Raw genomic sequence first — 26,856 nt, forward strand, 5'->3', positions numbered from 1 at the left:
TTCCCCTACCCTGGATTGGTCCACTGGGGAGATCAAGAGTTGGGGGTCCTCTTGTTCCAAGAACTGTCTAAAACCGGTTCCCAGTAACCCTTGCCGTAACTCTGTGGTTCCTCCAGTAACCGGTCTCCCTAAGGCCTATATGGACTTCGCGGATGTTTTCTGCAAAAAACAAGCTGAGACTCTACCTCCTCACAGGCCTTATGATTGCCCTATCGACCTCCTCCCGGGCACTACTCCACCCCGGGGCAGAATTTATCCTCTCTCTGCCCCAGAGACTCTTGCCATGTCCGAATACGTCCAGGAGAATCTAAAAAAGGGCTTTATCCGTAAATCCTCCTCTCCTGCCGGAGCCGGATTTTTCTTTGTGTCCAAAAAAGATGGCTCCCTACGTCCTTGCATTGACTACCGCGGTCTTAATAAAATCACGGTTAAGAACCGCTACCCCTTACCCCTCATCTCTGAACTCTTTGATCGCCTCCAAGGTGCCCACATCTTCACTAAATTGGACTTAAGAGGCGCCTATAACCTCATCCGCATCAGAGAGGGGGACGAGTGGAAAACGGCATTTAACACCAGAGATGGACACTTTGAGTATCTGGTCATGCCCTTTGGACTGTGCAACGCCCCTGCCGTCTTCCAAGACTTTGTCAATGAAATTTTTCGTGATCTGTTATACTCCTGTGTTGTTGTATATCTGGACGATATCCTAATTTTTTCTGCCAATCTAGAAGAACACCGCCAGCATGTCCGTATGGTTCTTCAGAGACTTCGTGACAACCAACTCTATGCCAAAATTGAGAAATGTCTGTTTGAATGCCAATCTCTTCCTTTTCTAGGATATTTGGTCTCTGGCCAGGGACTACAGATGGATCCAGACAAACTCTCTGCCGTCTTAGATTGGCCACGCCCCTCCGGACTCCGTGCCATCCAACGCTTTTTGGGGTTCGCCAATTATTACAGGCAATTTATTCCACATTTTTCTACCATTGTGGCTCCTATCGTGGCTTTAACCAAAAAAAATGCTGATCCCAAGTCCTGGCCTCCTCAAGCAGAAGACGCCTTTAAACGACTCAAGTTTGCCTTTTCTTCGGCTCCCGTCCTCTCCAGACCTGACCCTTCCAAACCCTTCCTATTGGAGGTTGATGCCTCCTCAGTGGGAGCTGGAGCTGTTCTTCTACAAAAAAATTCTTCCGGGCATGCTGTCACTTGTGGTTTTTTCTCTAGGACCTTCTCTCCAGCGGAGAGGAACTACTCCATCGGGGATCGAGAGCTTCTAGCCATTAAATTAGCACTTGAGGAATGGAGGCATCTGCTGGAGGGATCAAGTTATCCTGTTATTATCTACACCGACCACAAGAACCTCTCCTACCTCCAGTCTGCCCAACGGCTGAATCCTCGCCAGGCCCGGTGGTCTCTGTTCTTTGCCCGATTTAATTTTGAGATTCACTTTCGTCCTGCCGATAAGAACATTAGGGCCGATGCTCTCTCTCGTTCCTCGGATGCCTCAGAAGTTGAACTCTCTCCGCAACACATCATTCCACCTGACTGCCTGATCTCCACTTCTCCTGCCTCCATCAGGCAGACTCCTCCAGGAAAGACCTTTGTTTCTCCTCGCCAACGCCTCGGAATCCTCAAATGGGGTCACTCCTCCCATCTCGCAGGTCATGCGGGTATCAAGAAATCTGTGCAACTCATCTCCCGCTTCTATTGGTGGCCGACTCTGGAGACGGATGTTGTGGACTTTGTGCGAGCCTGCACTATCTGTGCCCGGGATAAGACTCCTCGCCAGAAGCCCGCTGGTTTTCTTCATCCTCTGCCTGTCCCCGAACAGCCTTGGTCTCTGATTGGTATGGATTTTATTACTGATTTACCCCCTTCCCGTGGCAACACTGTTATTTGGGTGGTCGTTGATCGATTCTCCAAAATGGCACATTTCATCCCTCTTCCTGGTCTTCCTTCTGCGCCTCAGTTGGCTAAACAATTTTTTGTACACATTTTTCGTCTTCACGGGTTGCCTACGCAGATTGTCTCGGATAGAGGCGTCCAATTCGTGTCTAAATTCTGGAGGGCTCTCTGTAAACAACTCAAGATTAAATTAAATTTTTCTTCCGCATATCATCCCCAGTCCAATGGACAAGTAGAAAGGATTAACCAGATCTTGGGTGATTATTTGCGACATTTTGTTTCCTCCCGCCAGGATGACTGGGCAGATCTCCTCCCATGGGCCGAATTCTCGTATAACTTCAGGGTCTCTGAGTCTTCCTCCAAATCCCCATTTTTCGTGGTGTACGGCCGTCACCCTCTTCCCCCCCTCCCTACTCCCTTGCCCTCTGGTCTGCCCGCTGTGGATGAAATTTCTCGTGACCTTTCCATCATATGGAGAGAGACCCAAAATTCTCTCTTACAGGCTGCATCACGCATGAAGAAGTTCGCGGATAAGAAAAGAAGAGCTCCCCCCGTTTTTTCCCCTGGAGACAAGGTATGGCTCTCCGCTAAATATGTCCGCTTCCGTGTCCCTAGCTACAAGTTGGGACCACGCTATCTTGGTCCTTTCAAAATTTTGTGTCAAATTAATCCTGTCTCTTATAAACTTCTTCTTCCTCCCTCTCTTCGTATCCCTAATGCCTTTCACGTCTCTCTTCTCAAACCACTCATCCTCAACCGTTTTTCTCCCAAATCTGTTCCTCCCACTCCTGTTTCCGGCTCCTCGGACATCTTCTCGGTCAAAGAAATTTTAGCTACCAAAAAGGTCAGAGGGAAAAATTTTTTTTTAGTGGACTGGGAGGGTTGTGGTCCTGAAGAGAGATCCTGGGAACCTGAGGACAACATCCTAGACAAAAGTCTGCTCCTCAGGTTCTCAGGCTCTAAGAAGAGGGGGAGACCCAAGGGGGGGGGTACTGTTACGCCGAGCGCTCCGGGTCCCCGCTCCTCCCCGGAGCGCTCGCTTCACTCTCCCCGCGGCAGCGCTCCGGTCACGTCCTCTGACCCGGGGCGCTGCGATTCCGCTGCCAGCCGGGATGCGATTCGCGATGCGGGTAGCGCCCGCTCGCGATGCGCACCCCGGCTCCCCTACCTGACTCGCTCTCCGTCTGTTCTGTCCCGGCGCGCGCGGCCCCGCTCCCTAGGGCGCGCGCGCGCCGGGTCTCTGCGATTTAAAGGGCCACTGCGCCGCTGATTGGCGCAGTGGTCCCAATTAGTGTGTTCACCTGTGCACTTCCCTATATCACCTCACTTCCCCTGCACTCCCTTGCCGGATCTTGTTGCCTTAGTGCCAGTGAAAGCGTTCCTTGTGTGTTCCTTGCCTGTGTTTCCAGACCTTCTGCCGTTGCCCCTGACTACGATCCTTGCTGCCTGCCCCGACCTTCTGCTACGTCCGACCTTGCTTTTGCCTACTCCCTTGTACCGCGCCTATCTTCAGCAGCCAGAGAGGTGAGCCGTTGCTAGTGGATACGACCTGGTCACTACCGCCGCAGCAAGACCATCCCGCTTTGCGGCGGGCTCTGGTGAAAACCAGTAGTGGCTTAGAACCGGTCCACTAGCACGGTCCACGCCAATCCCTCTCTGGCACAGAGGATCCACTACCCGCCAGCCGGCATCGTGACAATCTGCTACATAATGAAAATGTTTCACCAGAATTCCACTTTATTTCATATATTTTGGACCTGCCATGTTTTATTTCCATATTTGGAGGCAGTCAGATAGTTAATTAGGGAGGTCTTGGGTGCTGTAGCCCCCTTCCACCCCTGTATTTATCTTCTAAACCATACTCCTAAGACCCTGGGGAAAAGGGCTACTAAACTCCTACTGCACATACAGCCACTAAGACACTCATTGCTCAGTTTTGGAAGCAACCGTTCCCTCCCGCATATTCCAGCTTCTAGCTAGACTTTAAACCCTTGACCATCTCATTGTTTCCCTGAGTAATATACTTAATAAATATTACTGTTAACAAAATAATCATGGTCCAGGTTACATTATAAAAATAATGAAAATGAATAATTAAAGATGTGAGAGTAAGGGGATAGTTGAAGCATGGTAGTAGCAGAAGTATTGGAGCACCTACATATTACACCTACTTGAGTTTTAAGGCATTTATTCTCAATCCATAGACATTAATATAAAGATGGTTGTCCTATTGTAGTTACATTAGTTTCCACTCTTCTGGGAAGACTTTCTTCTAAATTTGGAGTGTGTCTAAGTAGCATTTGTAAGGTCAGACACTAATGGTGGATGAGGAAGCCTCTCTCACAATTTTCTTTCTAGTTTATCCCAGGTGTTGGATGGGGATGAAATCAGGGCTCTGTGAGACCAGACAAGTTCTTCCATGCTTTTATGGACCTTGCTTTGTGCACCGGGGTGCAGTCATGCTGAAACAGCAAAGGTCCTTTCCCAAAGTGTTCCCACAGGTTGAAAGCATACAATTGACTGAATCATTACTATCCCCTTAACTTCCTAAGGGGCCTAGACCAAACCCTGAACCACAACATTATCCTTTCTCCTCCAAACGTTGGAACAATGCAGTCAGACAGGTAATAGTCACCTAACATTTGCCAAACAAAGACTGGTCCATCAGATGCCAGATAGAAATTAGTGATTCAACTCTACAGAACACAGTGCCACTGCTCCAGAGTCCAGTGGTGCCAACATGCTTTACAACACTTCATCCAACACTTGGCATTGTGCATGGGGATATAAGGCTTGCATGTAGCCGCTTGGCAATAGAAACCCATGCCACAAAGCCCTAGGCAAACAGTTTTTGTGCTGATTTTAATCACAGATGAGGTTTGGACTCTGCAGTTAATAAGTCAACAGAGCATTGGTGAGTACACAGCACATGCCGAGTTGGTGACTCTGTCCTGTAACTTTATGTGGTCTTCACTTTGTGGTTTATTTGCTGTGGTTCATAAATGCTTCAACTTCTCAATAATACCACCCAGAGTTAATGGTGGAAGATCTAAGAGGAAGGAAATTTCATAAACCGTCTTGTTGCAACAGTAGCATCCTATTACAGTGCCACACTGGAACTCTTCAGGATGACCCATTCATTCACAAAGGTTTGTAAGAGTAGGGTCACACGTGCCGTATTTTGCTGCTGCATATTTTCCTACCCATTAAAGTCAACGGGTAGCTAAATCAACTTTGTATTTTGCTACCCATTGACGTCAATGGGTAGGAAAATATGCAGCAGAAAATACACAGCAAAATACGGCAAGTGGGGCCCTACGCTTAGGGCGACTGTATTGTTAGGGGCTGGACGATCTATACTTGTTGTAATGTGACTGAATGAAACATCAGATTTAATTGAATAAGAGGTGTGGGATATAGAAACATTTAAGAAGTGTTCATCTTATAAAGACCCAGCTGGGTAGTAACTCACGATTACGATGTTCGTATCAGGTTTATTCAATTGCTTTTATTTTAGAAACTTCATCATGGATCTTCTAACAAAGTGGAGCTTAGCATATCAACAGAGGAATCTAAGCTGAGATCTTCCTCCTGCTCAACACTTTGGACGCAATGGCGTTTCGGGGGCGTGCCTCCTTATAGTAATGCATGACTTTGTTAGAAGATCCATGATGAAGTTTCTAAAATAATAGCAACTGAATATACCTGAAACGAACATTGTAATTGTGAGTTACTACCCAGCTGGGTCTATATACGATGGACACTCCTTAAATGTTTCTATATCCCACAGTGTGTGATCATATTGTAGCTGAAAGGGAGAGGTGGAACTCCCTTGTGGGACTATACACTGTATTGTGTGAATTTTGGCAGACTCTTTGAACTGTGTTGTTATAAGACCAATTCTTATGTCCATACAATGTACGGTGCTGCTATATCAGCACTAAGCAATAAATATTATTTTAGGGAGTAGTAAACAAGGGAGATTTACAATTTCTTGTGAAATATGATGATACAAGCAGCTCAAGAAATATTCTTCAACAAAATAAAAGCATGAGAAAAGTCCAAAACCTCAAAGTAGCTTTTATTAAAGGGGTATTCCAGCCATAGACATCTTATCCCCTATCCAAGGGGATAAGATGTCTGGGACCCCGCGTGTTCTCCGTGCAGCCGAATCAGTGACTGCACGGAGAAGGTAAGGGGACCCTCCTTCACCATTTTAGCTTATTGTACCCCTACGTTACGAGGGTATGATAAGCCAAGACTGGCAAGCTTTACTTTCATTTTAGAAGCCGTGATCGTCATTGATCACAGCGTCTAAAGGGTTAAATGATGGGCATGGTACTCCCCTGAAAAACTTTTTTTTTTTTTAAATCAACTGGTGCCAGCAAGTTAAAACAGATTTGTAAATTACTTCTATTTAAAAATCTTAATCTTTCCAGTACTTATCAGCTAATGTATGCTCCACAGGAAGTTCTTTTCAAATTTATTTTCTGTCTGACCTCAGTGCTCTCTGCTGACACCTCTGTCCATTTTAGGAACTGCCCAGAGCAGGATAGGTTTGCTATGGGGATTTGCTTCTACTCTGGTCAGTTCCTAAACTGGACAGAGGTGTCAGCAGAGAGCACTATGGACAGAAAAAAAATAAAAAATATAAAAAAATAACTTCATCTGATTAACTTTCTGGCATCAGTTGATTTTAAAAAAATTAATAAATTCCAGCGGAGTACCGCTTTAAACAATTACTGCTGCCCATCATTAGCAGTGAGTGTCTGGCTACTGATGGTAACTGACACTCACTGCTCTGAACTTGCTTCAAAGAAACTTAACGCTTCAGGGTGTACAGGGACACCCTAGTGCATTAAGGCCCAGGGAGGAAAGAGTGTACTTGTACAAGCGATGTCCCCAATGGGTTAAAGGGGTATTTCATGCAAAAATTGTTTTCAAATCAACTGGTGACAGAAAATTAAACAGATTTGTAAATTACTTCTATTTAAAAAAAATCTCCAGCATTCTAGTACTTATCAGCTGCTGTATACCACAGAGGAAGTCATGTCTTCTCTTCATTCATACATAGTGTTCTCTGCTGCCACCTCTGTCCCTCTCAGGAACTGTCCAGAACATGAGCAAATCCCGATAGGAAACCTCTCCTGATGTGGACAGTTCTTGACAGAGGTGGCAGCAGGCAGCACTGCGAGCACCTGAAAGACTACATACCTATTTTCCAGGACATACAGCAGACATACAGTGGAATACCCTTTTAAACAGCAACTGTGTGATGAAAATGGCATCTTTTAATACTGCAATAGAAGTGCCCATTGTTGTTCATTGCAACTTTACTTTGAGTCTGACAGCAGATTACACTGTTTTACTAATGATGGTAGTTTGCAAAGCAGATCATATTCTGCATAGAATTCAGAAGTAACCTAACAAATGTTGCTATAGGAACAGGAGAGATTAGCAGATTATCTAATATATGTACACATCTATTATGCTATGTGCCATTTTTTTTATACTAGTTATACGTAGGTCATTTTTGTTTATGTTTTCTTAATTTTCATTAGGCTTGTTACGCCTAGCGCTCCGGGTCCCCGCTCCTCCCCGGAGCGCTCACGGCGTCTTTCTCCCTGCAGCGCCCCGGTCAGTCCCGCTGACCGGGAGCGCTGCACTGTCATGGCCGTCGGGGATGCGATTCGCACAGCGGGACGCGCCCGCTCGCGAATCGCATCCCAGGTCACTTACCCGTCCCGGTCCCCTGCTGTCTTGTGCTGGCGCGCGCGGCTCCGCTCTCTAGGGCGCGCGCGCGCCAGCTCTCTGAGACTTAAAGGGCCAGTGCACCAATGATTGGTGCCTGGCCCAATTAGCTTAATTGGCTTCCATCTGCTCCCTGGCTATATCTGATCTCCTCCCTTGCACTCCCTTGCCGGATCTTGTTGCCTTGTGCCAGTGAAAGCGTTTAGTGTTGTCCAAGCCTGTGTTACCTGAACTCTTGCTATCCTTCTTGACTACGAACCTTGCCGCCTGCCCCAACCTTCTGCTACGTCTGACCTTGCCTCTGCCTAGTCCTTCTGTCCCACGCCTTCTCAGCAGTCAGCGAGGTTGAGCCGTTGCTAGTGGATACGACCTGGTTGCTACTGCCGCAGCAAGACCATCCCGCTTTGCGGCGGGCTCTGGTGAACACCAGTAGCCTCTTAGAACCGGTCCACCAGCACAGTCCACGCCAATCCCTCGCTGACACAGTGGATCCACAACCTGTAAGCCGAATCGTGACAGTAGATCCGGCCATGGATCCCGCTGAGGTGCCGCTGCCAAGTCTCGCCGACCTTACCACGGTGGTCGCTCAGCAATCGCAGCAAATTGCCCAACAAGGACAGCAGCTGTCGCAGTTGACCGCCACGTTACAGCAACTTCTGCCTCTGCTACAGCAGCAACCATCTCCTCCGCCAGCTCCTGCACCTCCTCCGCAGCGAGTGGCCGCTCCTAGCCTCCGCTTGTCCCTGCCGGACAAATTTGTTGGGGACTCTAAACTCTGCCGTGGATTTTTGTCTCAGTGTTCCCTGCATATGGAGATGTTGTCGGACTTGTTTCCTACAGAACGGTCTAAGGTGGCATTTGTAGTAAGCCTTCTTTCAGGAAAGGCCTTGTCTTGGGCCACACCGCTCTGGGACCGCAATGATCCTGCCACAGCCTCAGTCCAGGCCTTCTGCGCTGAACTCCGGAGTGTCTTCGAGGAGCCAGCCCGAGCTTCTTCTGCCGAGACTGCCATGCTGAACCTGGTCCAGGGTAATTCTTCAGTGGGCGAGTACGCCATCCAATTTCGTACTCTTGCTTCCGAGTTATCATGGAATAACGAGGCTCTCTGCGTGACCTTTAAAAAAGGCCTATCCAGTCGCATCAAGGATGTGCTGGCCGCACGAGAGATTCCTGCCAACCTCCAAGAACTCATCCATTTGGCTACCCGCATTGACATGCGTTTTTCTGAGCGACACCAAGAGCTCCGCCAGGAAAAAGACTTAGATCTCTGGGCACCTCTCCCACAGCATCCTTTGCAGTCTACGCCTGGGCCTCCCGCCGAGGAGGCCATGCAAGTGGATCGGTCTCGCCTGACCCAGGAAGAGAGGAATCGCCGTAGGGAAGAAAATCTCTGTCTTTACTGTGCCAGTACCGAGCATTACTTGGTGGATTGCCCTATCCGTCCTCCACGTCTGGGAAACGCACGCACGCACCCAGCTCACGTGGGTGTGGCGTCTCTTGGTTCCAAGTCTGCTTCTCCACGTCTCACGGTGCCCGTGCGGATTTCTCCTTCAGCCAACTCCTCCCTCTCAGCCGTGGCCTGCTTGGACTCCGGTGCCTCTGGAAATTTTATTTTGGAGTCGTTTGTTAATAAATTCCGCATCCCGGTGACCCGTCTCGTCAAGCCGCTCTACATTTCCGCGGTCAATGGAGTCAGACTGGATTGCACCGTGCGTTACCGCACAGAACCCCTCCTGATGTGTATTGGACCCCACCACGAAAGGATTGAGCTCTTCGTTCTCCCCAACTGTACCTCTGAGGTCCTCCTCGGTCTGCCATGGCTCCGGCTTCATTCCCCCACCCTTGATTGGACCACCGGGGAGATCAAGAACTGGGACTCTGCCTGCCATAGGAAGTGCCTCTCCCCCCCTCCCAGTCCCGTCAAGCAAACCACAGTGCCTCCTCATGGCCCCCGTCCTGGTGTCACACTGCCCCGTGCCAGGCTTCGCCCTCTGCCCTCCCTCCCCATTCCCACTCCTGCTGTACTGCCTGCCGTTGAGGAAACCCTCCATTCTTTCCCGGTGTCCTCATCCCAGGGGAGGCAGTTACCGGTCAAAGAAAAGGGGAGACCTAAGGGGGGGGGGTACTGTTACGCCTAGCGCTCCGGGTCCCCGCTCCTCCCCGGAGCGCTCACGGCGTCTTTCTCCCTGCAGCACCCCGGTCAGTCCCGCTGACCGGGAGCGCTGCACTGTCATGGCCGTCGGGGATGCGATTCGCACAGCGGGACGCGCCCGCTCGCGAATCGCATCCCAGGTCACTTACCCGTCCCGGTCCCCTGCTGTCTTGTGCTGGCGCGCGCGGCTCCGCTCTCTAGGGCGCGCGCGCCAGCTCTCTGAGACTTAAAGGGCCAGTGCACCAATGATTGGTGCCTGGCCCAATTAGCTTAATTGGCTTCCATCTGCTCCCTGGCTATATCTGATCTCCTCCCTTGCACTCCCTTGCCGGATCTTGTTGCCTTGTGCCAGTGAAAGCGTTTAGTGTTGTCCAAGCCTGTGTTACCTGAACTCTTGCTATCCTTCTTGACTACGAACCTTGCCGCCTGCCCCGACCTTCTGCTACGTCTGACCTTGCCTCTGCCTAGTCCTTCTGTCCCACGCCTTCTCAGCAGTCAGCGAGGTTGAGCCGTTGCTAGTGGATACGACCTGGTTGCTACTGCCGCAGCAAGACCATCCCGCTTTGCGGCGGGCTCTGGTGAACACCAGTAGCCTCTTAGAACCGGTCCACCAGCACGGTCCACGCCAATCCCTCGCTGACACAGTGGATCCACAACCTGTAAGCCGAATCGTGACAAGGCTGATGCACCATGATGCTGATCAGCCACAATGCTGCATGGGAGAAACTAATGAAAAGCTGCTAACACACTATTCATGAGGTAGGTTTCTGCTTAAAGGGCTACTCCAGGGAATATATATTAAAGCTCCAAAGCCATCACACTACCTGGATATGTTCCCTGCAAACCATCCTACCTGATATGTATGGGTCCTGAGGCCCCTGTTGTCTTCTCTGGTTGCTTGATATTTTTTGCCATCCTTCCCTCCCCTTGCCTACATCTTCCAGCAATCATTGCAGCACTGCTGTGCTACCAGCTCCCGCTCCAAGAGCAGCCCCCACCCCTCTGCTCTGAGCAGCAGAGAGAGGTTCAGTGTCTGATTGGCTTAGGCTGCACACACCTCCCAGTTCTCAGCACTAAAGAGAGCATGACTCATGAGTGCAGGGCATAAACTACATGGTCTATGTCTCTCAGGAGAGTGGGTTGCTTTTAAAGGAGGATTTGGACAGAGACAGAGTGAATGGCTAAATGATGCAATTCCCTCACTTTATGCATGTAAGTGACAACCAAAGAGGAAAAACTGCTCTATATAGCTAATTAATGATATTTAGACAATAAAATAGGTTCATGAGAGGGAAAGAATAGGCTATGGGTTTAGTTTTCCCAGAGTATCCCTTTAATATTAAATAGCACATAGATAAAACTTTTATTATATGTATGGTAGTTATATCATAATATACCACAATTACTATGTGTTTCTTTTAGGGGGCATTGTACATTATTAGTCTTACCAGTTTGTTTGTTTCTCCAATTAGGTGTGGTGTCTCTCCATCTGCCTAAATACTGTATAAAAAGATTACTTGACTCCTGTTGTATCAGAGGATTGTGGAGTATGGAAAAAGATTGACATCTATGACTGCTATTGCATGGTGAGGTTATAAGTGGTTGTTTGAGGAATTTTATGCCTCACTGAATGCAACTGGGCACCCCATTCATCAAGATCCACTGCTGGCAACATGCAGCCTGGTGTTGTGTTGAAAACCAAATCAATATAATGTGAGCTGTTTCTGTATCTGGAATAAAGACTAGAGTGGTGCAGCTACCGTAGAGTATTCCACCCCACATCATAATCCTGGGAGTTGGATCGGTGTGATAATCCCTAGTCATGGCCTTTTTATTGCCATGAGACAAATGCAGGTCTCATCACTGAAAAGCATTGACTATGAATCCTATGCACGTAATATTGCTAATCTCCAACACAATACTAAAGACAAGTTTAAAGCATTACTATCAGCTTCAAAAAACTTTTTGACATGTCATAGAGACATGTCATATGTTTAATCGGTCATGGTGTGAGTGTTCAGATCCGTTATGATTGCTAGAAGAAGCAAAAATAAGTACATAGCTGAGCACTTTTCCCTCCTGTCTCTCAACTCTCGTTGTCTCGATACAGGAGACAGGCTTAATAGACTTGTTGGAGAGCGAGTTGGGGGGAGAAGCGCTCAGCCATGTGCTTCTCCTGCCTCTCTCTAGTGATCGGTACAACCAGACCCCAACTGATCAAAAATGTTAACAAGTTTCCATGCCATTTTTTTTTCTTTAATTATAGTGATGCTTTAAAAAATCTGCTCTACAAGCAGCATATTACATTATAACAGCAAGCAAATATTTATTTAAATGTAATAATTAGATATAACATTGAACTCCTACATGGTGTGAAATGTGAAATCAATCTGCATTAAATCAATTGTTGCAGTTGCTAAAACATTCTACTTAAACAATCCTTTCCCTTGTTATTAATGTCAAACAATACCCTCATTAATAACAGCAAGCAGACCAATGCGACGACTGTTCCAGGACGTTCATTTTCCTCCTTAAAATTCAACAACTTCCTTTTCTGTGACTTTTTCCCACTTTGAGCAATGAGCACTGCAGAACAATACAACACAATTACTTCCTTCCTTTGCTACTGTGTATCTGCTTGGATCCTTTCCATCCTAGTCTCAAAATAAACAAACTCTGTTTCTCTGACAGCCCCTGGTAGAGCAAAAATCACCAAAGGCGTCAGGAACAAGCGGCTTTTGCAGCTTCCACAGTAGACGTATTGTTAATGGTGAAACGTTCTTAGAATGCAGATGTAGCTATGTCCATACTGTCTGCTATTGTAAAGTCCAAAAATGACATCAGATTTTGATGGTCTAATAAAACAATTGCTATTTCTATACAATTTTGAAGGACTGAAGAAATGTATGTAATATATAGAAATTCTAATGGTTCATGGCCATAAATTGTTTGTCATTTCTTCTCTCTTCCATTACCTTTAAAGGGGTATTCCGGGCAAAAACATGTTATCCCCTATCGAAAGGATAGGGGATAAGATGTCTGATCACAGGTGGCCCGCCGCTGGGACCCCCGTGATCTCCCTGCAGCAGCCCGCATTCTATGCGTAGCTGCATCTGAAATTTCGGAAACCGTCGGGCTTCCGAGACGGGGACGTGATGTTGCACCACGCCCCCTCCAGTCATGTCTATGGGAGGGGGCGTTGCGGCCGTTATGCCCCCTCCCATAGAAATTAATGGAGGGGGCGTGACTTCATGTCCCTGCCTCGGAAGCCAGGCGGTTTCCGAAACTTCAGAAGCAGCTACGCATCGAATGCGGGCTGCTGCAGGCAGATTACGGCGGGTCCCAGCAGCAGGCCCCCCGCGATCAGACATCTTATCCCCTATCCTTTGGATAGGGGATAAGATGTTCAAGTTCAAGTTAACCATAACTAGCAATGTTAAAAAGTATCCTCAGATATTACAATTTAAATACCTACAATACAAAAAAAAATTTAATTACAATTCCATTTCAAATAATGAATCATCTAATTAATGAATTCTCTGGTTTCCTGATATCCTTGTTACCAGTTTCAATGAGTAACAGACATAAGAGCATATACAATGCCATCTCCCCAAAGCACATACGGAGAGGTAAGTTAGTATAAGTACATATTGTAAAGAATTTGTGCCAGATACCGGGGTGGTAAATGGTGTGGGTGGACTCTAAATTAAAGGGACCTAAAGCACCCTGCCTATCTAGCTATACCGTGCCTACTTTTATCTTAGTCTGAGCCAAGGATAAAAATACACAACTTGTGCAAGTCTTCTCAGGTATTTCTCTAGTCCAACTCTGAAAGAGGGCAAACCCATAATGGATCCTAGCCTTATAAAGCCCTCCATTATGCAAGGCCACACCAATGGATGCCTAAGGATTTCACTTTAGTGGGGTCAATCAGGCTTACATCTGGTGTACATTCATTTTGCAGGATTTGACCAAAAAATAGTGTTGCTGTGTTTTTTGCCCATTTAGGCTTATTTCACACTGCCGTTGTGCCCCGTCAAGAACGGGCGTTGGGGCGCAACGGTCAACAGCGGGTCCCGATGTGTTTCAGCTGGAGTAGCGGGAGAAAAAGGCGCAATCTCTATTTTTTCCCTGCTATTTTTCCCGGCGTGACAACGGTAGTGTGAAAGAAGCCTTAGGTATAAACAGAAACTGCAACGGAGGTGTTTTTCTGGTATTTGAGGGTCCGAAGGTCAGAGCCATACACTGTGTGTATCCTGAGAGTCTAAAACATGGTCTTTTTTTCTGTATGACAGTTCTGTTCTGCTGGGTGATCTAGGCTGCGGAACCTGCAGGGTGGAGGAGTAGTAAGGGCAGGTTGGAAGATCAGATGCTGACTACCATTTTATGACTACATTTAGACCTTGCTTTCTATATGCAGCAAGCATAGCAAAACTCCAAGGTATACTATGGTAGGTAGCTGGGGGATGGCCATATATTACACTAGAATAAGAGATTTATACTGGCACAGACTAACACTAGCCTATGAGGTGTATATAGTGGCACAGTGCTATGAAAGGTATAAAGGGGCACAGGTTGGCACTAGTCGGTTGCTGACAGCACTGCTGTAAGGCTCTAACAAGCCTCTATCAGCAATACATCCAAATGAACACCCACCGAGGGCTGTATGCTAAATTATATCCACCTCTCAGCTGTAATGGCAGAGCTGGAAAGGTTTTCAGCCTCTGGATATAAGCAATTATATTCCTATTCACAGATAAGGACAGAGATTTTGAAATGAAAGGTGTTAAGTGCTTACCCTTCTATGGTTAAGGTTTCCCCAGCTCTGCAATGTGAACAGATAGTGGTAAAAATGCAGTCTATACAACAATAACTTATGTGGCTTTATGTACACTTACATATCAAAAAAACATGTAAATAGTTCTTCCCATCAACATCTCATGTAAATGGCCTTTCCATACTAAAATCTTGTTCTTGCACTTCAGTGCACCTAAAGCAAACACAATAAGAAATGTCCTTGAACTATCCCACTTCTCACAGCGAGAGCAAACATCTGCACATCAATGCATCCTGATCTACATACAGAAAATAGCGTGTTTCTAGATATAGAGACAGACAACGCTTTTGCATGTAATAAATGAATTTCTATTTTCAAGAAGCCATTTCCTGCTTTTGTGTCTTTTCTGTCTGTCAGAATAAGGACACGTCAGGCAGATGTTCCTGATATTTATGTCAGTTTTCTCCTGCGCACCTAGAGCCGTGTGCTGCACACCACACTATCATTTCCTATGTTTGGAAAAAGTGAAGTCACAGGAGAAGTCATGACCAAGCTTATAAACCTGTCAAAACTTTAGTATCACTATGATGATATATGGCTAAGAGGCAACCGCAGTGACTGCTTGAAACAATTACTGTAATGATTAATAATTGCTATAATGTAGTTCATGATGCTAAGCATAAGGTAGCAAACAACAAATAATACTGAAAAGCCATCTAATTATCTAACTAACTAACTAATTATGGTTAGTTAGTTAGTTAGTTAGCTATTTAGACTGTTTCTTGTACTTTATTGTTTTAGCTCCCGATGGCCCCAGTGCGCGGCGTAATGCTAGCAGCAGCAGAGAGAGAGAGAGCTTGCTGTGAAAACTGGCCGCCTGCATCGTATCACCGGTGTGAACTCTAGTAAGTCAGAAGAACGGGCACTGTTTTTATTTCTACAGTAGAAAACTCAACGCCCGCATGTAAAAAGGGGCCTATGCGCTGGGAGCTGTGTGTCAATCACACAGTGGTTCCAGTGCTGACATACAGAGGATAGGTGTGGCGGCCGTGGGCCATAGCAGGCCGTGCCTATGCGACTGTTGCTAACTGTCGTATAGAGCATTTAGCCTGATCAAAGCTGCAAGAAAGCAGCAAAAGTTGTGCTTCAATTGTAAATGTTAACAACTTTGTCATCCTGGGCGTAGTTTATGGGGGTACAAATTAGTGACAGTTGTGCTTTAAGGTTAATATTTATGACTTAACCATAAGAAAAGTAGAAATAGCATCCAGAGTTCGGCCAACCATAAAGAAACATAAATGCTCGTCTCACTTTTGACAAAAAAACATCTTGATGATCCCCCATGACTTTTGGGAAATTATTCTGTGCACTGAAGAGACAAAGGTTTAACTTTTCAGAAGGTGTGCATCTTGTTACATCTGGCATAAATATAGCACAGCATTTTAGAAAAAAAAACATCATACCACAGACAAGTATGGTGGTGGTGATTGATGGAACCGTGCATTCTACTCTCTACCAAATAATCCTAAAAGAGAATGTCCAGCCATCAGCTTGTGACCTCAAGCTGAAGTCCACCTCTGAATTACTTAAAAAACAAAATGAAGGTTTTGGAGTGACCAAGTCAAAGCCTAGATAGAATCTAATTCATATGCTGTGGCCTGACCTAAAAATGGCTCAAAAACTCCCCAATGTTACTGAATTAAAACAATTCTGCAAAAAAGAAATGGCCAAAATTCCTCAACAGCAATGTGAAGGACTAATTGCCCGTTATCACAAACACTTTATTGCAGTTGTTGGTGCGGGTGGCACACCCAGTTCTTAGGTTTAGGGGGGCAATTACTTTTTTTTACATAGGGCCGTAAAGGTTTGGATAGCTTTCTTGCCATAATCAACTAAATGATGACTTGAAAACTACATTTTTTGTTTCTTCTGGTTATCTTTGTATAATATTAAAATTTGTTTCATGATCTGAAACAATTTAGTGTGACAAATGTGCAAATAAATAAGGAAGGGGCACATACTTTTTTACAGCACTGTAGAGGCATTTTGACAGGAAAAGCAATGCTGTATACAGCCGTATCTTCCCCTCATAACAACCGACAGACTCCTTAGAATCCGACAGGCCCCATTATAAGTCATCAGGGTGCGTTGGGCGCTGCTGTTGTCCATCGCGTGTCCAAACATTGTGCCTTCCTTTATAAAAGATGTCACAACACAGATGTGAACAAAGCCTAACTTCTAAACAGTGAGAAAAAGGAGCAAGCTGCAATAACACAAAAACAAGACCATTAAGCTTTTGTCACTTTGCACCTTTTAAGCGCTGACTGTTGTTTCTTTTGCTTGTTTAACAGTTAACAACCAGACCAAGTTATGCTTTAACTTTTCAAGCGCTACCCAAGCATACATAAGAAGGAACTAGCTGACCTGGGCCTTGTAATAGACCATAAAACACCTGAATATGTTTGCATTATATAGAGATGTTTACCATGTAGTGTACAAACAATTCATTTGATTTGCTTTGGCCTGTGCCGTAACAACTCAGCTAATCAACAGTCTGAACCACCTCCTGCCAGCATGACCCGTCTCACTTGATAATGCTGCTTCATAGAGATTCTCTGCTTTAGAACAAGTTGTACTTGGCTGCCCGCCAGAGGACTGAGTGATCCTTCTCCTGCGGGATTCCAGAGCTTCCACAAACACAACAGGTCACTTTCCACTAATACGACATGAAATAAAACGTTTGGAAATCTCAGCAATGATAACGCCTGGTGACCGATATATCTATGTATTACAAATGTCTACATGGGCCTTTTAGTGGAGTCAATGTGGTCACAGGAGACAAGTGAATGTTCCTGACATTTCCTGTATGCCACAATGATCAATATCTCAACTTGCATAGGGTCAGGCCCTGTCGGGGGTGATGATACTTTACTGCTCCATTTTGTCGTAGCTCGTGCTGCAGGATTGTGATGTAGAACAACTCTGTTAGATTTTTTTGTAATGACTAATTATGACAGCAACAAATCTCACAGTCTCTAGTTAGGTCTCTATGTACAATTTCAAATTCATTTAAGTCTGGAACAAGTGACGGTAACAGTGGGATACTGTGGACGAAACAGTCAAGCAGCTAGTACCCATGTTCTCTGCAACAACAACAAAAAAATAATAATGAGAAAATGATTTCAGGACTGAGACCAGGTGCGATCAAAAGTTTTCACATGTCAAAAGTTTTTTTTAAATGGCAATAACATTAAAACATTGAAATTATAGTGTGCTTACAGTCCTCCGAAAATCTTAAAGATGTGTAAGACTAGTTTTCTACAAGCATAGTAAAGGTCACACCAGAGGTTTACTGCCCAAACTCACAGCATCATAGGGATCAATCTACACTCTTTTGAGTGGTTGAACATTTACGGATCTGTACCTTTAGCCTGTCATATACGATAACACTTGCATTTTCCTGTTTAGGAATTTTTGGTAAGTCGGATTCTTGGTAAACCATTATGTGCTGCAATAGTACTGATAATATACAAAGAGAACATTTGCACAAAAAGATAATGATGATTATTTAGCAGCCACAAGCATGCAGATTGTAAAAAGCTCATTATTGAGTGTATTAGTTCCATCAATAGCAGAGGTGTACCTAGTTCCCCTTGTTTCCCTGGTGAGGTGCTGTGTCAGCGCCCCCCCCCCCCCCCCCCCCACAAAAAAATAATTACATTATTTTAGCAAAAAACAATACATGTATATCTTACATTCTTATCTTGCATTAGCTGTATTTAACCCTTAAATGACAAAGGGGCAGCTGAGTGCACAGCATCCGACAATCCAAGCTGCTAGCCAGAGCTGATCGGCACACCCGCTATGAAATCATGAGGTTCCAATCAGCTGAGAGGACAGCAGAAGGCCCCTACCTGCCTCCTCACCGTCCAATCGGTGTTTCAATGCTACAAGAAGCCTCATCAGCCTGGATCAATTCTAATAGTCTCCTATGGGGACAAAAAAAATAGTGAAAAATACAGTACAGTGCCGGAGACGCGCTGCTTTTGCTTTCACTAGGGGCAGAGAGCTCGTTCACTCCCTGCCTCTAGCACGGCACAGGTGCACGGCGCTGGTGGCAGACAATGGGAATGAGCGCATTACAAGTTTTATCATCTATACTATACTATCATGATATTAGTCTGGGGGGGGGGGGGGTACAATATCCATGACAGTTGTGCTTTAAGGGGTTAATACTCTGTCCCCTTGTATGGATTAGATATTGTAAGCTCCTATATGGATTAGATACGGTGACCCACTGATCAGGGGTGTAGCTAGAAACCACAGGGCCTGATGCAAAAAAGTGCCTTGCCGCCTTGCCCCCCCCCCCCCCCCCACGCAAGGGATGGACTGGGACCAAAAATAGGCCCGGGCATTTTAGAATAAGCAGTCCATCTTTTTTGATGGGAGTCCGACTGCTAGGACCATCACTGATCACCTTGGTTCAAGTGGCTCTCCAGTTGTTGCAAAGCTATTAATTCACATCATGTCTGGAGAGTCTCAGGCATTATGGAAGTTGTAGTTTTGTAACAGCTGGAGAGCCACAGATTAGGGTACATTTTCACCCATAATTACTGCAGAACCTACAAGAGACTACTACTCTGATGGGACAGTTAGGAGAACACACAATGATATCACTGACTTGAGGCACGTCTTTTCTGTTGTCTTTTCTTTTCTTCTTCATCTGGTCCAGAGGACAGGACTTCTTCCTCTGCAGAGTCTGAGGCCCGGACATCACTGATTCCTCACTTTGTCAGCAGATCCTCATCCTTTGTTTGAAGACAATTATCATTATAACCCTGCCAGACACTGTACCACCTAAATATACTCCCTGCCATACACTGTGCCCTGAATATAATACTGCCACATACTACGCCCTGAATATAATACTGCCACACACTGTTACCTCTGAATATTATTCTGCCACATACTACGCCCTGAATATAATACTGCCACATACTAAGCCCTGAAAATAATTCTGCCACACACGGTTACCTCTGAATGTAATTCTGCCACACACTATGCCCTGAATACATTACTGCCACACGCTGTTACCTCTGTATATAATACTGCCACACACTATGCCTTGAATATAATACTGCCACACGCTGTTACCTCTGAATATAACACTGCCTCTCCTCTGTTCTATCCCCTCAACCCCTAAGTCCTCTCAATGGGCCCCTGCCCCACTTCCCAGACCCCTAATCCTCTTCATGCTCCTGTGCCTCCCTCCCCAGACCCCTAAGTTCTGCTCCAGAAGGCTGTCAGAACATGATAGGAGTTGTAGTTGTGCAACAACTGGAGAGCAGCAGATTAGAGAACACCACTCTAAACCAATATTCCTCAACCCATCGGTGGTGTGAGCCGCAACCTCTCCCTGGCCCCCCAATACATGAAAGATGCATGTATGCATGGTAGAGCTATGTATGATAGATGTGTGTATGCAAGATAGATGTACACACGTGCACACATCTATCAATCATACATATACAAACCCCCCCCCCCCATCCTTGGTCCCCATAACAATACCCCCACCCCCCAGGGCCCCACCCCTGGTCCCCTCAACAACACTTCCCCCCCCAGGGCCCCATTCTTGGTCCCCTCAGCAACAACCCCCCCCCTTTGTCCTCTCAGCAACAACCCCCCTGGTCCCCCTGGTCCCCATCCTTGGTCAAATCTTACCTATTTGTTACCTAAGTTTGCACTCCCAGCAGCTCCCTGGTATCTCCTTACTGCACGGGTGATCCAGATAATACAAGCCAGGCCCACGCTCAGCAGCAGTGCGCGGGTCACAGCTTTCCTCCTTAATATGATGTGGAGGTGCATAGGGAATCACGTCATACTTGATGCGACGTCAGCTTGGCTCCCCTGCGCTTTTGAACAAAGGACGTGGGATGCGGCACAGCCGCAGGCAGCAATTAGGATTGATCGCTGCTGATTGCTGTGCTTCGGCAGCCGATCCTGCTGAGCCCGACCCGTCACATTACAATCTGCAGGTCTTCATTATTTAACTATGTCAGCGACCTGATCTGTTTGGCAGCATGCGCCTCCACCAGGTGTGCGCCACCGGCGGGGGCCGGGTTCGCCAAATGGTAGGTACGCCACTGATCAATGGTAAAACACATAGTAAAGAATCCTCCAGCTCCACAGCTGGAAAACAGGAGTGACGTCTTAGTCAAATAAAGCATGTTGTTTTGAACCTGTAGAATTATCTACAGCAGAACTCAATGAACCAAAAGAAAAAAACATTGTGAAATACTTCAAAGGTCGGCTATCTAGTTCCAGAAAACACTGTCACATAATAAGCAGCAGCCAACCGATGTATTTGATCAAGTACTCTAATGTGGCTGTACCCATTATAAGTTAATTTAGAACAATACTAGAACAAATAAGGCTAGTAACTGTTTTTTAAGCCATATTTTATTTGTAAAAATCTATTCAATTAAAAGTATTTAATTTTAGTTCCATTACAAAAGTCGGTTAATGATGGCACAGATTTACTATTGCAAATGTTCCAGAATTATTCCTTGCGCTGCATTTATGTTTTTTTTAGACATGCTTGTGTATTTTCTGCACCTTGTTGGCCAGGTGGTGCAGCTTTCCAAAACAATGGTATGACTTAGGGGTAATATAGCAGATTTATTAATAATTTGACAGTTTTAGCAAGTCTGGGCCAGTTTTTTTTCTGTGAATGTTGTGGCTGTTTTCTTTATATATATATATATATATATATATATATATATATATATATATATATATATATATATATCTTCCTTTACTCGTTTTTTGGAGTGTCCTTGTCAGTGCTTTCAAAACTGGGTGCCGCTACAGTGATCTGATCTTGAAGTAGCAGCCAGAATCACGGCCTGCCCACTTTAAATCGGAGAGCAGTGGTGGCTGCTGGGACAGAAGAATGAAGCCTCTGATGTGGTGCCAAGGAGCAGAGTGGAAGGACATCACTTGTCAGTGCCAAGGAGGAAGGCTGATCAAGGGGAAAAAAGTAACATGGGGAAGATGAAGGGATGACGGAAATGTTGCAGGGGGTGATGAAGGTGGGATAATAAAATGGCACAGGGAGTTAGCAGCTACATCTATAATGCTAATATGGGTATCACATCATGCGTCATAGGACACCCAATGTGATTCACGCAATTGGCGCATATGTCACAAAACTAAATATCATTAAATAGTTAATTAAATATCGCTTGTTTGTGATTTTTACTTTATACCCTCCTAAAACCCCTTTAACAGAGAAATGTCAAACATTCATACAGTCTCCAGAAAGTCCCCACCCCAAGAATCCAAGGAGTGGCAAGGGACATGTATACAAAGGCTTATATTTGTGTTATTTTGCCTCTTCTAGGACTGAAGCAGTGAACTCGCCCCCTCCTCCTCCCCTCCAATGATAATATGATAATGAAAACACTCTCCTTATCCTGCCCAAATCTATATGGCAAAGCAGATGAGTGAGCTACAGAAGACATGAAATCTCAGCCATTGTGACTACACTCTTGGCCAGTGTATTTATTTTAATAGTAACAATAAAACCCACCCAAGTTTTATTGTATGCAATTTTGTGATTATACATTTTCTTTAGGCTAAAATGCAAACAAATTGAAAACAAGATTCATTGTTTTGCAGAAAATTTTGAAATAAAAATATAAGGTCACCTCTTATGATTTTGATGCTTCTGTGTAGCAAAACTCTACAGTGTTTCCCACTTTCCCAATAAGTATCATTATGGCACTCAGGGATGATGAAGAGATTATTAGATAATCTCTTTATCCCTGTAACCAACTAAAGATCAGCTGCTTCACAGTGCCTCTTGGCTGGCACAAGGTCTACACTGCTGTACACTTTACATCTCCTATTTCCAGATGCCTCGTCATCAGTACATGTAAAGGGACCACATCCATTATGTGACCTTTTGCTCTACTGATTTCTGTTTTCAATTGGACCCCTTTCTCTGCTTGTACCAATAGACTCAACTAAAAAAAAATTTTTTGCTCTGTAGTACAGAGCCCTGAGTGGTAAGAGATAAGAGAAAAGCTTTTAAGTTACAGATAAATATGTCATAAATATGTCTCAAACTATACAGTGAAATGGGCTGTGTCCTTAAGGGTTCAACTGAGTGCTCTCCAAAGCACAGGACCCCGATGGTGAGCCTAACTGCCTCCCTGCTTTTTGATAGGGTGGTCTACTCTGACTCCTGCCCTGACGATCAGCCCTGATGTCATCTGGGCTTGTGGCTGGGGCAACGTAGTGAGAATTTTGATGGAAAACAGGTGTCATAAAAGAGTTTTTAATAAAAGGCTAAACACTAGCACAAGTGGACACATACGGCCGTGAGCGCAGAGTCTCTGTGTCCCCGTCTGCCGACGGGGCCAGGATTCACATCGAGGGACGTGCCCACATGTGAATCCCGGCCTGTCACTCACCATGTACAGCTGCCGCCTCCTCTCCTGTGTCTGAGCTCCGGCACGTGCGTCCCCGTCTCCTAGGGCGTGCGCGCCGGAGCTCTGGAATTTAAAGGGCCAGTACGCCCATAATTACTGTTCGTACCAGACACTATCTTATAAAGTCCCTCCTGCACCTCCCACACTTCACTGCCAGATCTTCAGTGCCCCTAGCCTGAGATTAAGCGTTCCCTATAGCCTGTTAGCCTTACCCGTGTATCCAGACCTTCCGCTATGTTATTAGACTCCAAACCTTTGCCGCCTGCCTTGACCTTCTGCTACATTTGACTACGCTACTGCCTTGTCCTTCGGTACCTCGCCTTGCCCAGCTACCTGTGTGGTCGAGCCGTGTCAGGGGTAGCGACCTGGGTGTCGCCTGCCGCAGCAAGCTCATTGTGCCTTGCGGCGGGCTCTAGTGAAAACCAGCGGCACCTTAGACTCCGCTCCCTGATACGGTCCGTGTCATCAGCCACACAGGTTAGAGGATCCACATCCAGCTTCATTACATTCCTTACTGTTCTGTAATGATTATAAAATACAGATTCTACTCATCCTACAAAATTTACACCAGTTTTGGACATGTTATGGAATACTGATTTTTTTTAAGGCTGGTAGATAAAGAGGAATGTAAAAAAGGCTCTTAGGCTGAAGTTGGCATTGTTACTTCTATCTACAAAAATGCATATGTGGTCATTACTATATTGGTATAGGAGTGCCTTGTTATTCCAGGTGCGTATTATTCCAGGTAGATGTAATGGAACTGGATGTGGATCCTCTACCTGTGTGGCTGATGACTCAGACCGTATCGGGGAGCGGAGTCTAAGGTGCCGCTGGTCTTCACCAGAGCCTGCCACAAGGCAGGATGGGCTTGCACCGGCAGACAACACCCAGGTCTCTTCCCCCGACACAGCTCGACCACACAGGTAACTGGGCAAGGCGAGGTACTGAAGGAGAAGGCTGTAGCGTAGTCAACGTAGCAGAAGGTCAAGGCAGTTCGTAGTCAAAAAACGTAGCAGGAAGGTCTGGATACACGGGTATGGCAAAACAGGCAACAGGGAACGCTTTCTCTCAGGCAATAGGCACTGAAGATCCGGCAGGGGTGTGTGGGAGGTGCAACAACTTATAATGTGCAATCAGGTGCTTTTACTAATTATGGGCGTACTGTCCCTTTAAAATTCAAAGCTCTGGCGCGTGCGCCCAAAGGGATGGGGACGTGCGCGCCGGAGCTGAGAGAGTGAGAGAGCTGCAGGAGCAGGACGAGGTGAGTGACTGGACGGGATTCGCATGCGGATACATCCCGCAATGCGAATCCTGGTGGTCGGGGACACTGCGCTCATGGCCGGTGCTTGCGGCCAGAGCGCAGTGTGTAACAGTACCCCCCCTTTGGTCTCCCCTTCTATTTACGGCTCAAGAAGACCCTGATCTAGGATATTATCCTGTGGTTCCCAAGACCTCTCCTCTGGTCCGAACCCTCCCAATCTACAAGAAAGAAACATTTTCCTCTGATGAGTTTGGAGTCCAGAATTTCTTTGACTGAATATACATCCGAGGTACCCGAGATGGGAGTAGGAGAAACGTCCTTTTTAGAGAAGTGGTTATAGATGACGGGTTTCAAGAGGGAGACGTGAAGGTGAGGAAGAGAGATGAAGAGAATAAGCCACTGGATTTAGGTGTTTCTTGACTTTGTAAGGACCCAAATAGCATGGACCCAGTTTGTAACAGGGTACTTGGAAGCGGATGTATTTAGATAAAAACCACTCTTTGTCCCCGGGTAAGAATTCGGGAGGAGGACGCCTTTTATTGGCCGCTTGAAATTTCATACGCGTCATGGCACAAAGAAGGGAGAGACGAGTCTTCTTCCAGATGAAGGAGAAGATCCGTACAAGTTCATCAGCCATAGGGACACCGGAGGGAGAAGACAAGGGCAAGGTGGATGAGGATGAAGTCCATAGACTACAAAGAAAGGTGAAGATCCTGTGGATTCAATATCCTTATGGATGTACGAAAACTCTGCCCAGGGTAGTAGATCGGCCCAGTCATCTTGGCGGGCAGAAACAAAGTGGCGAAGGAAATCTCCCAAGACCTGATTCACCCTCTCAACTTGACCATTAGAGGAGAAATCCAGCTTAACTTGAAGATGTGAGCAAAGTGCCATCCAGAATTTAGAAACAAACTGGACTCCCCATCAGAAACAACATGTGTCGTAATCCATGGAGACGGAAGATATGGGAAAGTAACTGTTTAGCGAGTTGTGGTGCAGATGGTAAAACCGGCAAGGGCACAAAGGGAGCCATCTTAGAAAATCGATCCACAACTACCCAGATGACCGTATTGCCACTAGAGGGAGGAAGGTCTGTAATAAAGTCCATTGCAATTTTAGTCCAGGGCAGGTCAGGAACAGGTAAAGGATGTAGAAGACTGGCTGGCTTTGCATGTGGTGTTTTGTCCCGGGCACAGACTGAGCAGGAACAAATAAAGTCTATGACATCTCGTTTCCGAGTGGGCCAACAATATTGTTGGGATATTAGTTGCAAGGATTTTCAGATACCGTAAATATTCTGAGTCTCAGACGAGGAGATACATAAGTCTTCCCAGGGGGCCGATGCTGAATACTTGCTGGTGCTGGGGATATAAGACGATCAGGAGGAACAATATGTTGAAGGTGTGATTCCAGGTCTTGTACTTCAGAAGATCTTGATAGAGCATCAGCCTGAAGATTCTTCTCTGCTGGACTGAAATGAATAAAAAAGTTAAACCTGGAGAAGAATAGGGACCAGCGAGCCTGTCGAGGGTTGAGACAATGAGCAGACTGAAGATAGAATAAATTATAGAGTAAATTCTTGTGATCCGTGTAGATGGTTATTGGATGCACTGAGCCCTCTAAGAGATGTCGCCATTCTTCAAGGCCAACGTAATAGCCTGAAGCTCACAATCTCCTATAGTACAATTTCTCTCCGCTGGAGAGAAAGTCTTAGAGAGAAATCCGCAAGTCACAGTCCTGCCCTTGGAAGATCTTTGTGTCAAGACTGCTCCTGCACCAACTGAAGATGCATCCACCTACAAAGTAAACAGCTTGTCCGGATCCGGTCTTGACAACACCGGAGCAGAAGCGAAGGCAGACTTTAAGTGCTTGAAGGCTTCCTCGGCCTCTGGAGTCCAGAGCTTCGGATTGGCAGTTTTCTTGGTAAGAGACACGATGGGGGCAACCAAGGTGAAATAGTGGGGAATAAACTGCCGGTAATAATTGGCAAAGCCAAGGAAGCGCTGAATCACTTTCAGACCAGAAGGTTGAGGCCACTCCAGTACAGCGGATAATTTGTTAGGATTCATTTAAAGTCCTTGACTGTTAACAATATACCCCAGAAAAGGTAGATTGGTCTTTTCAAAAGTACACTATTCAAGTTTTGCATAGAGTTGGTTGTCTCGGAGACGCTGTAAAACTTGATGGAGATGGAGACGATGAGTGTGGAGATTGGGCGAATAGATTCAAATAAAAATTTAAAAGAAATTGAGAGATTAAAAAGAAAACCGCAATTTTGCAAATTTTGGAAGGTTTCACTTTCACGCCATACAATTTACGGTAAAAAGGACATGTGTTCTTTATTCTTTGGGTCAATACGATTAAAATGATACCCATAATAACATACTTTTCTATTACTGTTGCGCTTAAAAAAAATCGCAAGCTGTTGAACCAAATTAGTACGTTTAAAATCCAAACATTTTGAAGACCTATAACTTTTTCATTTTTCCATATGAGCGGCGGTATGAGGGCTATT

At 45.8% G+C, this 26,856-nt stretch overlaps 1 long non-coding RNA gene across 1 annotated transcript in view; it reads right to left on the reverse strand.

The window, feature by feature from the left end:
• Positions 1–12,133: 12,133 nt before the first annotated feature.
• Positions 12,134–26,856, reverse strand: part of LOC130290783 (uncharacterized) — a 42,387-nt gene continuing 27,664 nt past the window's right edge. Inside the window, exons 2-4 of the long non-coding RNA XR_008847696.1 lie at positions 14,707–14,798; positions 14,607–14,633; positions 12,134–12,394 (exon numbers count right to left, since the gene is read on the reverse strand). This is a non-coding gene — a long non-coding RNA (uncharacterized LOC130290783). The remainder of the gene's footprint in view (positions 12,395–14,606; positions 14,634–14,706; positions 14,799–26,856) is intronic.

Source organism: Hyla sarda, chromosome 9 (genome assembly GCF_029499605.1).
Source record: "Hyla sarda isolate aHylSar1 chromosome 9, aHylSar1.hap1, whole genome shotgun sequence".
Taxonomy (NCBI): domain Eukaryota; kingdom Metazoa; phylum Chordata; class Amphibia; order Anura; family Hylidae; genus Hyla; species Hyla sarda.